We start from the raw sequence: 16,390 nt of genomic DNA on the forward strand, positions 1-16,390 counted from the left end.
CCTCGCCACAGCAATTAGACAAACAAAAGAAACAAAAGGCATCCATATAGGAAGAGAAGAGATAAAAAGTGTCACTGTATGCAGATGACATGATACTATACATAGAAAACCCTAAAACTACCTGAACTGATTAATAAATTCAGCAAAGTAGCAGGATATAAGATGAACATTCAGAAGTCAGTTGCATTTCTGTATGCCAGCAATGAACTATTAGAAAAGGAATACAAAAATACGATACCTTTTAAAATTGCACCTCGCAAAATCAAATACCTCGGAATACACCTGACCAAGGAGGCAAAAGACCTCTATGCCGAGAACTATAAAACTTTCATCAAAGAAATCAAAGAAGATGTAAAGAAATGGAAATATATTCCATGTTCCTGGATTGGGAAAATCAACACTGTAAAAATGGCCATACTACCCAAAGCAATATACAGATTCAATGGAATCCCTATCCAATTACCCAGGACATTTTTCACAGAACTACAACAAACTATCCAAACATTTATATGGAACCACAAAAGACCCAGAATCGCCAAAGCAATCCTGAGAAACAAAAAGCAAGCAGGAGGCATCACTCTCCCAGACTTCCAGAAATACTACAAAGCCACAGTCATCAAAACTGGGTGGTACTGGTATCAAAACAGACAGACAGACCAATGGAACAGAATAGAGAATCCGGAAATAAACCCTGACACCTATGGTCCATTCATCTTTCACAAAGGAGGCAAGAACATAAAATGGGAAAAAGACAGTCTATTCAGCAAGCATTGCTGGCAAACCTGGACAGCCGCATGCAAAGCAATGAAACTAGAACACACCCTCACACCATGCACAAAAAAGAAACTCCAAATGGCTGAAAGACTTAAATATACGACAGGACGCCATCAAACTCCTAGAAGAAAACATAGGCCAAACACTCTCTGACATCAACCTCATGAATATTTTCTCAGGTCAGTCTCCCAAAGCAATAGAAATAAGAGCCAAAATAAACCCATGGGACCTCATCAAACTGAAAAGCTTTTGCACAGCCAAGGAAACCCAAAAGAAAACAAAAAGACAACTTACAGAATGGGAGAAAATAGTGTCAAATGACGCAACCGGCAAGAGATTAATCTCTAGAATATATAAACAACTTATACAACCCAGCAGCAAAAAAGCCAATCAATCCATGGAAAAATGGGCAAAAGACCTGAATAGACATTTCTCCAAAGAAGATATACAGATGGCCAACAAACACATGAAAAAATGCTCAACATCGCTGATTATAAGAGAAATGCAAATCAAAACTACCATGAGCTACCACCTCACACCAGTCAGGATGGCCATCATTAATAAATCCACAAATAACAAGTGCTGGAGGGGCTGTGGAGAAAAGGGAACCCTCCTGCACTGCTGGTGGGAATGTCAACTGGTACAGCCACTATGGAGAACAGTTTGGAGATACCTTAGAAATCTATACATAGAACTTCCATATGACCCCACAATCCCACTCTTGGGCATCTATCCGGACAAAACTCGACTTAAAAGAGGCACGTGCACCTGCATGTTCATTGCAGCTCTATTCACAATAGCCAGGACATGGAAACCACCCAAATGTCCATCGACAGAGGATTGGATTCGGAAGAAGTGGTATATATACACAATGGAATACTACTCAGCCATAAAAAAGAATGACATAATGCCATTTGCAGCAACATGGATGGAACTAGGGAATCTCATCCTGAGTGAAATGAGCCAGAAAGACAAAGACAAATACCATACGATATCACTTATAACTGGAATCTAGTATCCAGCACAAATGAACATCTCCTCAGAAAAGAAAATCATGGACTTGGAGAAGAGACTTGTGGCTGCCTGATGGGAGGGGGAGGGAGTGGGAGGGATCGGGAGCTTGGGCTTATCAGACACAACTTAGAATAGATTTCCAAGGAGATCCTGCTGAATAGCATTGAGAACTTTGTCTAGATACTCCTGTTGCAACAGAAGAAAGGCTGGGGGAAAAATGTAATTGTAATGTATACATGTAAGGATAACCTGACCCCCTTGCTGTATAGTGGGAAAATTAAAAAAAATTATTAAAAAAAAGATAGACACAATACTATATATAAATTTAGATAAAACAACAAGGACCTACTTTACAGCACAAGAAACTATACTCAATATCTTGTAATAACTTATAATTGAAAAGAATCTGAAAAAGTATGTCCTGAATCTGAAAAAGTATAACTGAATCATTTTATAGTTGAAACTAACATAACATTGTAGATTAACTATACCCCAATTTTTAAAATGTAATACAAAATGATAGTCTGAAAAAAAAAACAAGTAACAAAGTGGCAATAAGTATGTATTTAACATTAATCACTGTAAATGTCAATGTCCTCCATTTTCCAATCCAAAGATGCATCGTATCCGATTGGATTAAAAACGTGTTTCATTAATATGCTACTTATAAGAGATTCACTTGAGAGCTAAAAACACACAGAGAATGAAAATGTAGGGATCGAAAAGATGTATTAGGCAATGAAATGACAAAATCTTAGGGATAGTGATACTCATATGAGACAAAATAGACTTAAAGCAAAGTCTAGGAGTTCCCGTCGTGGCACAGTGAAAATAAATCTGACTAGGAACCATGAGGTTGTGGGTTTGATCCCTGGCTTTGTTCACTGGGTTAAGGATCTGGTGTTGCCATGAGCTGTTGTGTAGGTCACAGCTGTGGCTTGGATTCTGTGTTTCTGTGGCCGTGGCATACACTGGCAGCTGTAGTTCCAATTTGACCCCTAGACTGGGAAACTCCATGTGCCACAAGTGTGGCCCTAAAAAGCAAATAAATAAATAAATAAATAAAACAAATTCTGTAACAAAAGACAAGTGGTAATTATAAAATAATAACGTTAAATAGAGTAAAAAGATATGATGCTCATCAACATACATGCACCTTATGAAGGGAACCTAAATATATAAAGCTAATATTAAAAGACATAAAAGGAGTAAAGTCCTGACAAGATGGCCTCATAGAAGAATCCTGAGCTCACATCCTTTCATCAGCACACTAAAATCCCAACTAACTGTTGAACATCCAAAAATAAAAAGACTGGAACATACTGAAAATGATATTCTACATGCAAGGACATAAAGAAGAAACCTAATAGACGAGTAAGAGGAGCATACATGCAATATAATCAAATTTTATATCCCCTGGGTGGATGACTCATAAACTGGAGAATAATTGCATCCCAGTTATTACAGGAATGAGAGTTAAGAGCTACACTTAAGGGTCCCCAGGCTGGGGGTCTTCTATTGAAAGAGCTCCCAGAGCTTTTGGCTTTCAAGGACAGGGGTACATGACAGCAGGAGCTTAACAAGATTAGGGGACATAGGGACTCCATTCTTGGAGTGAACACACAATGTCTTGTATGCACTGGGACCCAGAGAAAAATCCATGACTTCATAGGAGCCTGGACCAGATGTATCTGCTAATTTTTTCAGTATATAATGATTTTTATTTTTTTCCATTCTAGCTGGTTTACAGTGTTCTGTCAATTTTCTGCTATGCAGCATGGTGACCCTGTTGCACATACATGTATGCATTCTTTTTTCTCACATTATAATGCTTCATCATAAATTACTAGACATAGTTCCCAGTATCCATTGACAGATGATTGGATTAGGAAGATGTGGTATATATATATGATGGAATACTACTCAGCCATAAAAAAGAACCAAATAATGCCATTTGCAGCAACATGGATGTAACTAGTGACTCTCATCCTGAGTGAAGTAAGTCAGAAAGAGAAAGACAAATACAATATAGCATCACATATCTTCTAATCTTGGAGGGTCTCCTGGGAAAGTGGAGAGTGCTGTGTCAAGCTGTGGGGAAAGGACACTTGTGAAACAGGTAATAGGAAGCAATTATTAATGTGAACTCTCCTGGAGGCCACCATTTTGGGACCAAAGCCTGGGTGCACCCAACAGACTGTAGTGCTGGGGTGCCTGAAGCCAAACAAAGAAGAGAGTGAAAACGTAGTCCCATCTATCAGCAGACAGGCTGCCTAAAGACTTCTTGAGCCCATAGCCACCTCTAGACCTAAGCTTTTATATGTCCCTGGCAACCATAGGGCCAAAAACAAGCTCAATTCACCAGTGGGCATTCATTAGTCCCTCCCACCAGGAATACTGCACAAGCCTCTTAACCAGCCTCGCTCACCAGAAGGAAGACACTAAAATCAAGAAATCTAAGATCCTGTAGCATGCAAAAATGAGTCAACAAATGCAGTTTGGAAACTGCCCTGGAAATAGCTGGTCCATGGCACTTGGGAGAAAAGAGGGGAGTGTAGTGCTGAGACACATAGGACATCCCCTAGAGGGCCCCTCTTTTCCCCTGGGTGAGAAATAGAATGAACCTTCCACATAGACAAAAATACAAATGGAAATTTAGAAAAAAAAAAGTGGGAGAGCAGAAGAATATTAACCACATGAAGGAACAAGACAAAATGCCAGAAAAAGAACCAAGTGACATGGAAATAGGTAATTTACCTGAGAAAGAGTTCAGAGTATTGATCATAAAGATGATCCAAGAACTGAGGAGAAGAATGGAAGCATCGAGCCCAAATCTAGACGACATTCTTAGCAATGAGTTAGAAAATATATAGAACAAATAAATTCAGTTGAAAGGTACAATAATTGATGTGAAAAAACATACTAGAAGGAATCAATAGCAGAATAAATGAAGTGGAAGAATGTACAAATAATCTGGCAGACAGAGTGGTACAAAGTACCGATGGTGAACAGAATAAAGAAAATGAAGTTTAAAAATGGATAGTTAAGAGACCTTTGGGACAACTTCAAATCCATCAACATTTGTATTATGGATGTCCCAGAAGGAGAATAGAGAGATAAAATGCTTAAGAAAATGTTTGAAGAGGAATTCCCATCATGGCACAGTGGAAACAAATCCAAATAGGAACCATGAAGTTGCACGTTCAATCTCTGGCCTTGCTCAGTGGATTAAGGATCTGGTGTTTCCATGAACTGTGGTGTAGGCTGCAGACGCAGCTCAGATCTGATGTTGCTGTGGCTGTGGCATAGGCTGGCAACTGTAGCTCCAATTTGACCCCTAGCCCGGGAACCTCCACATGCCATGGGTGCAGCCCCTCCCCCCAAAAAGCAAAAAAAAAAAAAATATTTGAAGATATAATAGCTGAAATATTACCTAACATAGGAAAGGAAACAGTAGCCCAGGTCCAGGAAGGGCGGAGAGTCTCATACAGGATTAACACAAGGGGTATCATACAGATACACATAAATCATACTAACAAAAATTAAAGAGAAAATTTTTAAAGTAACATGGGAAGATCAACAAATAGCATATAAGAGAATCCTCATAAAGTTATCAGCTAAATTTTCAGCAAAAATTCTTCAGGCCAGAAGGGAGTGGCATGATACATTTAAAGTGAAGAAAGGGAAAAACCTATAACAAATAATACTCCAACAGCAAGAAGCTCATTCGGATTTGATGGAGAAATTCAAAGCTTTACAAACAAGCACAAGCTGAGAGAATCCAGCACAACCAATCCAACACAACCAATCCAACACAACCAAAACCTTTAACATTTAACCAACAATGTTAAAGGAACTTCTCTAGGCAGAAAAGAAAAGGCCACAACTAGAAAAAAAAAATCTGAATGTGAAAGCTCACCAGTAAAGGAGCTTTTTGTACAGTAAATGTAGGAAATCATCTGCACAAAAATTTGATGTCTAAAATGGTAATCATGATAGGAGGAGAGTGCAAATGCTGGGTATCTAAAACACATTTGAAATTAAGAGATCAATAATTTAAAACAATCATGTATAAATATAGATTGTCACTTCAAAATCCAATTGCAAACCAAAAACCTTTAATAGATATGCAAACAAACAAACAAAAAGAATCCAAACATACTCTAAAAACAGCTATCAAATCACAAAAGAATAAAAGAGGAAAGGAAGGGAAAAAAAGCTACAAAAAGAAAACCAAAACAATTAAGAAAATGGCTATAAGTGTATACATATTGGTAGTTACTTTAAAGATAAAGAGATTAAATTCCCCAAAAACATAGACTGGCTGACTGATACAAAAGCAAGACCTTTTATATGCTGTCCAGAAAAGATCGACTTCAGATCTATAGACACATACAGACTGAAAGTGAGGGGATGGATAAACATATTCCATGTGAATGGAAATTAAAAGAAAGCTGGAGTAGCACTACTCATATAAGAAAAAAATAGACTAAAATATAGACTGTTATAAGTAAAAAAGGAGGGCACTAGATAATAACCAAGGGAAAAATCCAAGAAAATACAATCGTAATATATATGCCTGCAATATAAGAGTACCACAATATAAAACACAAATTTTAACAGACATAAAGGGAGAAATAAAGATTAACACAAAAATAATGGTAGACTTTAACTCTGAACTTTCATCAATAGATACATCACTAAGACAGAAAATCAGTAAGGAAACAGCAATAAAATGACACATTAGACCAAGTGCAATAAATTGATATTTATAGAGCATTCCATCTGAAAGTAGCCAAATACATATTTTTTAATATGTATTTAGACACAGAACATTCTCTAGGATAGATCACAGTATGGCTTATGAAGCAAGTGGACACAGAACATTCCCCAGGATAGATCACAGCATGGCCTACAAAGCAAGTTTTGGTAAATTTAAGAAATAAGAAATGTTTTTCCAACCAAAGACTAGGAGATTAGAAATCAACAAAGAAAACTCTTCAAAAAATAAAGACACGTGGGGGCTAAATAATATTCTACTAAATAACCAGTGGCCCACTAAAGAAATCTAAGAAGAAAGACTAAATACCTAGAAAAATGAAAACAAAAAACAACAATCTAAAACTTATGGAATGCAACAAAAGCATTTCAAAGATGGAAGTTTACATGATACAAGCTTACCTCAGGAAACAAGAAAAATCTCAATTAAACACCATAACCTTATGCTAAAAGCAACTAGAGAAAAAAGAACAAGCAAAAGTTAAAGTAGAAGGGAAGAGATAAAAAATATAGCAGAAATAAATGTAATAGAGACTATGAAAATAATATAAAATAACGATGAAGCTAAAACCTAGTTATTTAAAGAGATAAAAATATTGATAAACTTTTGGTCAGAATCATCGAGAAAAAAGAAGAGAGGGTCCAAATCAATAGAATGAGAAGTGACAAGGGAGAAGTTATAAGCAACACAAGAGAAATATATAGGATCATGAGACTGCATCAAGTAAATATGCCAATAAAATGGACAAACTCCAAAAAAAAAAAAGAAGAAAAAATGCAATCACCCAAGATTGAACCAGGAAGAATTAGAAAACATGAACAGACCAATTAGAAGTACTGAAATTGAATCTGTGATTTAAAAACTCCCAACAGGAGTTCCTGCTGTGTTGCAGCAGAAACAAATTCAACTAGGAACCATGATGTTGTGGGTTCAATCCCTGGCCTCTCTCAGTGGGTTAAGGATCCGGCATTGCCATGAGCTGTGGTGTAGGTCACAGTCATGGCTTGGGTCTGGCATTGCTGTGGCTGTGGCATAGGCTGGTGGCTACAGCTCCAATTAGACCCCTAGCCTGGGAACCTCCATATGCCATGGGTATGGCCCTAAAAAGCAAAAAATAAAATGAAATAAATAAAAAATAAAACTCCCAACAAGAAAGGGTCCTGGACTAGATGGCTTCACAGCTAAATTTTATCAAACATCTAGAGAAAAGTTAGTACGTATTCCTTTGAAACTAATTTAAAAATGCATAAAAAAGAGCACTTCAAACATATTATGACGACATTGTCACCTTGATACCAAAAACAGACAAGGATATCACAATAAAAGAAATTACATGTCCATGTTACTAATGGCAATAGATGCAGATATCGTCAACAAAGTACTGACAAACCAAACCCTACTATACATGAAAAGGATCATACAACTATGATCACAAGGATTTTATGCCAGGAATGCAAGGAAGGATTTTTAAATATTTGTATACAGCATTTTGATATACAACACTATCAAATTGAAGAATAAAAACCATATGTTCATCTGGATAGATGTAGAAAAAGCTTTTGATAATGTTCAAAATCCATTTAACAATTTTTATTAAAGTATAGTTGATTTACAATGTTCCCTCAATTTCTGTTGTACATCAAAGTGACACAGACACCCCCAAGCACACACTTTTTTTCCCATTTTCCAGCATGTTCTAACCCAAGCGACTGGACACAGTTCCATGTGCTTTATGGCAGGACCCCATCACCCATCTGTTCTAAATGTTAGAGTCTGCATCCACCAACCCCAAACTCTTGATCCTGCCTGGATCTCCACCCTCACTCTGGCAAACACAATTCTGCCCTCCAGGTATATTATTTCTTTCTGTATTGCAGATATATCATTTGTGCCATATTTTAGACTCCACGTATAAGTGACATCATATGGTGATTGATTTGCAGATATCGAGAAATCTTTGCATCCATGGGATAAATCCTACTTGATCATGGTGTATGATATTTAAATACATATTTGGATAATGTTTGCTAATATTTTGCTGAGGATTTTTGCTTCTATGTTCATCAGTGATATTGGCCTATAATTTCCCTTTTTGTGGTATCTTTGTCTGGTTTTGGTATCAGGGTGGTGGGGTCTTCATAGAATGAGCTTGGGAGTGTTCCTTCCTCTGCAATTTTTTAGAAGGTTTTAAGAAGAAGAGGTGTTAACTCTTCTATGAATTTTTGACAGAATTTGACTATGAAACTATCATGTTCTGGACTTGGTTTTTTGGAAGTTTGTTAATTACATTTTCAATTTCAGTTCTTGTGATTGGTCTATTCATATTTTCTATTTCTTCCTGATTCGGTCTTAGTAAAAACGTGCCCATTTCTTCTAGTTTCTCTCTTTTATTGGCATACGGTTTCTCATAGTAGTCTCTTATGGTCTTTTGTATTAATGCAGTGTCAGTTGCAACTTCTTTTTCATTTCTAAATTTATTGATTTGAACTCCCTCCTTTATTTTTCCTGATAAGTCTGGCTAAAAGTTTATCAATTTTGTTGATCTTTTCTAGGGACCAAATTTTGTTTTCCTTGGTCTTCTCTATTGTTTTCTTTGTCTCTATGTTATTAATTTCTGCTCTAATCTTTATAATTTATTTCCTTCTGCTAATTTTGGTTTTGTCTATCCTTCCTTCTCTATATGTTTAAGGTGTAAGTTTAGGTTGTGTATTTGAGTTTTTTCTTCTTTCCTGAGATAAGATTGGTTTGTTAGAAACTTCCCTCTCAGAACTGTTTTATCTGTGTCCCCTTGGTTTTGGATTATTGTATCTTCATTCTCCTTTGTCTCTAAGTATCTTTTATTTTCTCTTTGATTTCCTCAGTAGATGTTTAAAACTGGTGGGTTGGGCCCTCTTCCCGATACATTGGCTGTGTGCCCTGGGGTTGTCTTGATAGTTTGTGTTGGCCTGCAACTGGGTGTGAGGCCAGGGACCGACTTTTTCCAGGGCGGATCTGGGTTGCTAGTGAGTGGGTCAGGTCCACAGATTGTAGAATTTCAGTCTTCATGTAGCTGGTGTTTGGAGCTGGGTCTGTTGACTAGTTGGCTCACTGGTGCATGGGGCCAGGGCCCAGCTGATCACAGGTGCAGTTGACCTGTGGTAGGTGGGATATATTTCTGAAGACTGTGGTGCTGCAGTTTTCTTATAGATGGTATTACTTCTTTGGTGGGTGGATCTGGGTTCTGGGGTCTCTGGTGTGTAGGGCCCTGAAGTCTCGGATCTAGTGCTTGTGCACTGTTGTATGGGATTGGCTCTTGGGCCCTCTTGGGAAAGACCCTATCCAGAGGCATCGTGGCTCAGGGGGTATTATGGCAGCCTGTCCACGGTGGTTGTGGGCTGTGTCCCTGTCTAGCTAGTAGCTTGGCTTAAAGTGTCCCAGTGTCATGCCTGTAGATGTTTTGGGCTGGTGGGGTGGGTTTGGTCCTAGGGCTATTAGCTGGAGGGAAGATTCCAAAATGGCACTTGCCAGTACCCATGTTCATGTGGTAGAATGAACTCCTCAAAATGGCTGCTGCCAGTGCCTACGTCCCCAGGGAGAGCTACAGTTGCCTCCTACCTCTCCCAGTGACGTTCAAGATCAGCAAGTAGGTTTGACCCAGGGTCCTATCAAATTACTGCTTCTGTCCTGGATTCCAGAGCCTGTAAGATTTGGTTTCTGCCCTTTAAGAATGAAGTTTCTATTTTCCCCAGCCCTTTGGGACTCCTGAAAGTAAGTCCTGCTGGGTTTCATAGCCAAATGTTCTGGAGCCTTCCTTCCCAGTGCAGGACTCCCAGGGTGGGGAGCCTGATGTGAGACTCTGACCTCTCACTCCTTTGTGAGAACCTCTGCAGTTGTAGCTATTCTGGTTTTGGATCTCCCACCTGGGAGTATAGGATTTCACTATATCATGTTTCTACCCCTTCTATCCATCTTGTTATGGTTCCTTCTTTATTTCTTTTCTGGTAGATTCTTATCTTTTTCATCAAATGTTGCTCTGTAAATAGTTGTGATTTTGGTGTACTTATGGAATGGGGTCAGCTCAGTCTCTTTCTACTCCACCATCTTGTTCAGTACTCCAGGACTTGTACATTTTTGGAGGATTGGGGAATTATTCAGTCTACCACAGATAAAATTATTAATTTTTTGTTAGAGTTTTTGTGTCTATGTTCATAAAATATATTGGCTTGAAGTTTTTTTGTTTAATGCCTTTTCCTTTGGTATCAGGGTAATGCCAGCCTCAGAATTAGTTGGGAAATGTTTCCTTTCCTTCATTTTTGGGGCAGAGTTGTGTAAAAGTGGCTTCATTTCTTCCTTAAATCTTTGTTGGACTGCAGTTTTCTTATAGATGGTATCTGACTATTGGTGGGTGGATCTGGGTTCTGGGGTCTCTGGCTGTAGGGCCCTGGAAGTCTCAGATCTAGTGCTTGTGCACTGTTGTGTGGGATTGGCTCTTGGGCCCTCTAGTGGTGCCATCTAGGCTGTAAGTTTTCTTTGTGGGAAGGTTTATGACTATAATTTCTGTTTACAAAGTAGATATAAGGCTATAGAAACTTTTTGTTTCTTCTTACATGTGGATTGGTAATTAGTTTTTTAAAGGAAATTATTTTTTGAAATAATTTGTCAAATTTATCTGTGTTGTTGATAATAGTCTCTTACTATCCTTTTTTATAAATTGCTAAGCTGATTCTAAATTTCGTACAGAAATGCAAAGTACTTAGAATATAGCCAAAACAATTATGTAAAAAGAACAAAATTGAAGGACTAACACAAAGTAGTGTCACAGTTCTCATTCCTGATATTATGGGTAATTTGTATCTTTTTTTATTGATCAAACTGGCTAAAAGCTTATCAATTAATCATGTCAATGAACCAGGGTTTGTTTAATTAATTTTTCTCTTTTTTCTGTATTCATGTTCATTTATTCAGCTTTGATCTTTATTGCTTCCTTTATTTTGCTTACTTAGGGTTTAATTTTTCTTCATTTTTTAATTTCTTAATGAGGAAGCTGAGGTTATAGATTTGAGAACTTTTCTTTCTAATATAGGCATTTAGTGCTATAAATTTTCTAAATACCCCTTAGCAGAATCTCACAAATTCTAATATGTCATGTTTTCATCACGTTCAAAATAGTTTCCAATTTCCCATTTGTTTTTTCTTGATTTGTGGGTTATTTAGAAGTGTGTTATTTAGCTTCCAAATATTTGGGCTTTTTCAGAGATCTTACTGTTCTTGATTTCTAATTTATTCCATTGTAGTGAAAGAATGAATATTATATAACTTGAATGTTTAAAATTTATCAGGACTTGTTTTATGGCCCAAAATATGGCCTACATTGCTAAAATATTTCATGTGTTCCTGGGAAGAATATGTATTTTTCTGTTGTTGGGTGGAGTTCTCTATAGACATCAATCATGTCATATTGGTTTGTAGTGTTGCTTATGCCTACTATCTCCATGCTTATTTTATGCCTATTTGTTATGTTAATTACTGAGAGAGGGATATTGAAATCTTTGATCATAATTATCGATGTTTCTTACTCCTTTTAGTTCTATCAGTTTTTTCTTTGTGTATTTTGAAAATCTTATGTTAAGTGCACAAACATTTAGGATTGTCCTTTCTTCTAGAGAACTTAACCATTTTGTCATTCTGAAATGCACTTTATATTTTTTGTTTTCAACTCTATCTTGTCTGATATAAATATAGCCACTGTAACTTTCTTTTGACTAGTTTTAGCATGATATATCTTTTTCGTCCTTTCACTTTTTACCTATGTGCATGTATATTTAAAGTACATTTCTTATAGGTAGCATATATTTGGTTCTTGTTTTTTATTTATTTATTTATTTATTTTTGTTGTTGTTGTTGTTGTGGTTGCTATTTCTTGGGCCGCTCCCGCGGCATATGGAGGTTCCCAGGCTAGGGGTTGAATCGGAGCTGTAGCCACCGGCCTACGCCAGAGCCACAGCAACGCGGGATCCCAGCCGCGTCTGCAACCTACTCCACAACTCAGGGCAACGCCGGATCGTTAACCCACTGAGCAAGGGCAGGGACCGAACCCGCAACCTCATGGTTCCTAGTCGGATTCTTTAACCACTGCGCCACGATGGGAACTCCAGGTTCTTGTTTTTTTAAATCTAATTTGGGAGTTCCCTTTTTGCATAGTGGGTTAAGAATCCAGTGTTGTCACTGTAGTGGTCTGGGTTGCTGGTCTGGCACAGATTCAATAGCTGGCCTGGGAAATTCCACATGGCACAGGTTTGCCCTTCCATGCCAGAAAAAAATCCCAACTTGACAGTCTCTTTTAGTTGGTGTTTAGACCATTTACTTTATTTATTTATTTATTTTTTGTCTTTTTTTGCCATTTCTTGGGCCGCTCCCGCGGCATATGGAGATTCGTTCCCAGGCTAGGGGTCTAATCGGAGCTGCAGCCTACGTCAGAGCCACAGCAACGCAGGATCTGAGCTGCGTCTGCAACCTACACCACAGCTCACAGCAACACCGGATCGTTAACCCACTGAGCAAGGGCAGGGACCGAACCCGCAACCTCATGGTTCCTAGTCGGATTCATTAACCACTGCGCCACGACGGGAACTCCGTAGACCATTTACTTTTAATCTCATTATTGGTATGTTTAGGATTGAGTCTTGCTATTTTTTTTTATTTGTCCCATGTCTGTTCTCCTTTCCCCCCTTTTCCTCCTTTTTAAGATTATTTTTTAATGATTCCTTTTGTTATCCTTCCTTGGTTTATTAGCAATGATTCATTGTTTTGTTCTTTTGGTGGCTGCTGTAGAATTGATAGTATGTATCTTTAGCTCATCTCAGTCTACCTGAAAGTGATGTTTTACCAGTTTACAAAAGATACAAAAACCTAACAACATACTTCCATTTCTCTCTTCCTCGCTTTTATGCTATTTTCATAAAATATACTCTCACAGGTATTGTAAACCCTACAGTATTGTTATTTTATACTTTAAATTCTCCTTTAAAGAGATTTAAGTAATACAAATGGTTATATAGGAGTTCCCACTTTGGTGCAGTGGATTAATAATCTGGCTTGTTTCTGTGGAGGTGCCGGTTAAATCCCTGGCCTGGCGTACTGGGTTAAGGATCTGGAATTGCTGCACCTGTGGCATAGGTCACAGTTTTGGCTTGGGTTCGATCTCTGGCCTGGGAACTTCCATATTCTGTGGGTTGGCCGAAAAAGAAAAAAAAGGTTATATACTTAGCCATGAAGTTACCACTTCTGGTGCTCTTCATTCCTTTAGCTCCAGATTTCCACAAGGCATTTTATTTCTGCCTGAAGAATTTCCTTTAACATTTCTTTTATTGTGAGTCTACTGGGCAATGAATTTGTTCAGCTTTTGTATCTGAATCATCTGTATTTTTCCTTCATCTTTGAAATATATTTTTGCTCAATATAGAATTCAAGTGAATGGGTTTTGTCTTTCAGTATTTTAACAATGTTGTTTCATTTCCTTCTCATATGTATCATTTTCAATGAGAAATCTGATGTTATTCTTATTTTTTCCTTTATCAATAATGTGTTTTTTTTCCTTTGGTTGCTTTTTAGATTTTCTCTTTATTATTTTTAAAAAATTTGACTATAATGTGTTCTTGTGCTTGGATTTTATGTTCAACTTTATGTTTCTATTTCTTGCATTGGTTTATGTATATCCTTTTTTTAAAATTTTTAATTTTGTCCTGTTGTACAGCATGGGGATCAAGTTATTCTTACATGTATACATTTTTTCCCCCACCCTTTGTTCTGTTGCAACATGAGTATCTAGACATAGTTCTCAATGCTACCCAGCAGGATCTCCTTGTAAATCTATTCTAAGTTGTGTCTAATAACCCCAAGCTCCCGATCCCTCTCACTCCCTCCCCCTCCCATCAGGCAGCCACAAGTCTCTTCTCCAAGTCCATGATTTTCTTTTCTGAGGAGATGTTCATTTGTGCTGGATATTAGATTCCAGTTATAAGTAATATCATATGGTATTTGTCTTTGTCTTTCTGGCTCATTTCACTCAGGATGAGATTCTCTAGTTCCATCCATGTTGCTGCAAATGGCATTATGTCATTCTTTTTTATGGCTGAGTAGTATTCCATTGTGTATATATACCACTTCTTCTGAATCCAATCATCTGTCGATGGACATTTGGGTTGTTTCCATGTCCTGGCTATTGTGAATAGTGCTGCAATGAACATGCGGGTGCACGTGTCTCTTTTAAGTAGAGTTTTGTCCGGATAGATGCCCAAGAGTGGGATTGCGGGGTCATGTGGAAGTTCTATGTATAGATTTCTAAGGTATCTCTAAACTGTTCTCCATAGTGGCTGTACCAGTTTACATTCCCACCCTTTTCTCCACACCCCCTCCAGCACTTGTTATTTGTGGATTTATTAATGATGGCCATTCTGACTTGTGTGAGGTGGTATGTCATGGTAGTTTTGATTTGCATTTCTCTTATGATCAGCGATGTTGAGCATTTTTTCATGTGTTTGCTGGCCATCTGTAGTATATCCTTTTTCAGTTCCATACTATATTGATTGCTATAGCTTTAGAATAAATCTTGAAACCACAATCCTCCAAATTTGTTCTTCTTTTTCAAGAAATTTTGGCTATTAATATCTTTGCTTTACGTATAAATTTTAGTATCAGTTTGTCAATTTCCAAACAAAAATCCTGCTAAAATTTTGATTGGAATTGCTTTGAGAATGCATTCTCCAAATTCTAGTAATGACATATTAACATTATTGACCTTGCAATCAGTGAACTTGTATTGCTCCATTTATCTTGGCATTCATTTCTTTCATCAGTGTTTTATAGTTTTAACATACATATCATATGTTACTGTATTCATTATGTTATCATTTTATAAAAAAATTTTGTATCTATATTCAATAAATATATTTTTCAAAGTTCCCTGGTGACCTAGCAGTTAAGGATCCAGTGTCATCACTGCTGTGGCTTGTGTCACTGCTGTGGCATGTGTTCTGTCCCTGGTTTGGGAACATCTGCATACTGTGGGAATGGCCAAAAAACAAAGCAAGAGAAATATACTTCTCTAGTTTTCTAAGATGTCTGTGTCTTTTGTATCAGATTAATATAGCTTTATAAAATATTGGGAGATGATGCCACATCATATTTTTTGGACAAATTTATTAAGGATTGCTATTATTTCTTCTTAAAATGCTTGTTAAAATCTACCAGTGAAGCAGTCTAGGCCTGGGCTTCTCATTGTGACAAGATGTCTGGTTTAGTATTTTACTTGTTATAGGTATATTGAGATTTTAATTTTTTATTGATTTTTTATTAATCAAATGAATTGATCACATCTGTAGTTATATAATGATCATAACAATCCAATTTCATAGGATTTCCATCCCATAACCCAAGCACATCCCCCCACCCCCCAAACTATCTCCTCTGGAGACCATAAGTTTTTCAATGTCTATGAGTCAGCATCGGTTCTGCAAAGAAGTTCAGTCTGTCCTTTTTTCAGATTCCACATGTCAGTGAAAGCATTGGATGTGGTGTCTCATTGTATGGCTGACTTCACTTAGTATGATAATTTCTATGTCCATCCATGTTACTAAAAATGCTGGTATTTCATTCATTTTAATGGCTGAGTAACATTCCATTGCATATATGTACCACATCTTCTTGATCCACTCCTCTGTCGATGGACATTTAGGTTGTTTCCATGTCTTGGCTATTGCAAACTGAGATTTTAATTTATCTCGAGTATTTCTTCCTAAGTTTGGTAATTTGTTTTTCTAGGACTTTGTATATATATTTCAAGTT

Source organism: Phacochoerus africanus, chromosome X, assembly GCF_016906955.1.
Source record: "Phacochoerus africanus isolate WHEZ1 chromosome X, ROS_Pafr_v1, whole genome shotgun sequence".
NCBI classification, from domain to species: Eukaryota; Metazoa; Chordata; class Mammalia; order Artiodactyla; family Suidae; genus Phacochoerus; species Phacochoerus africanus.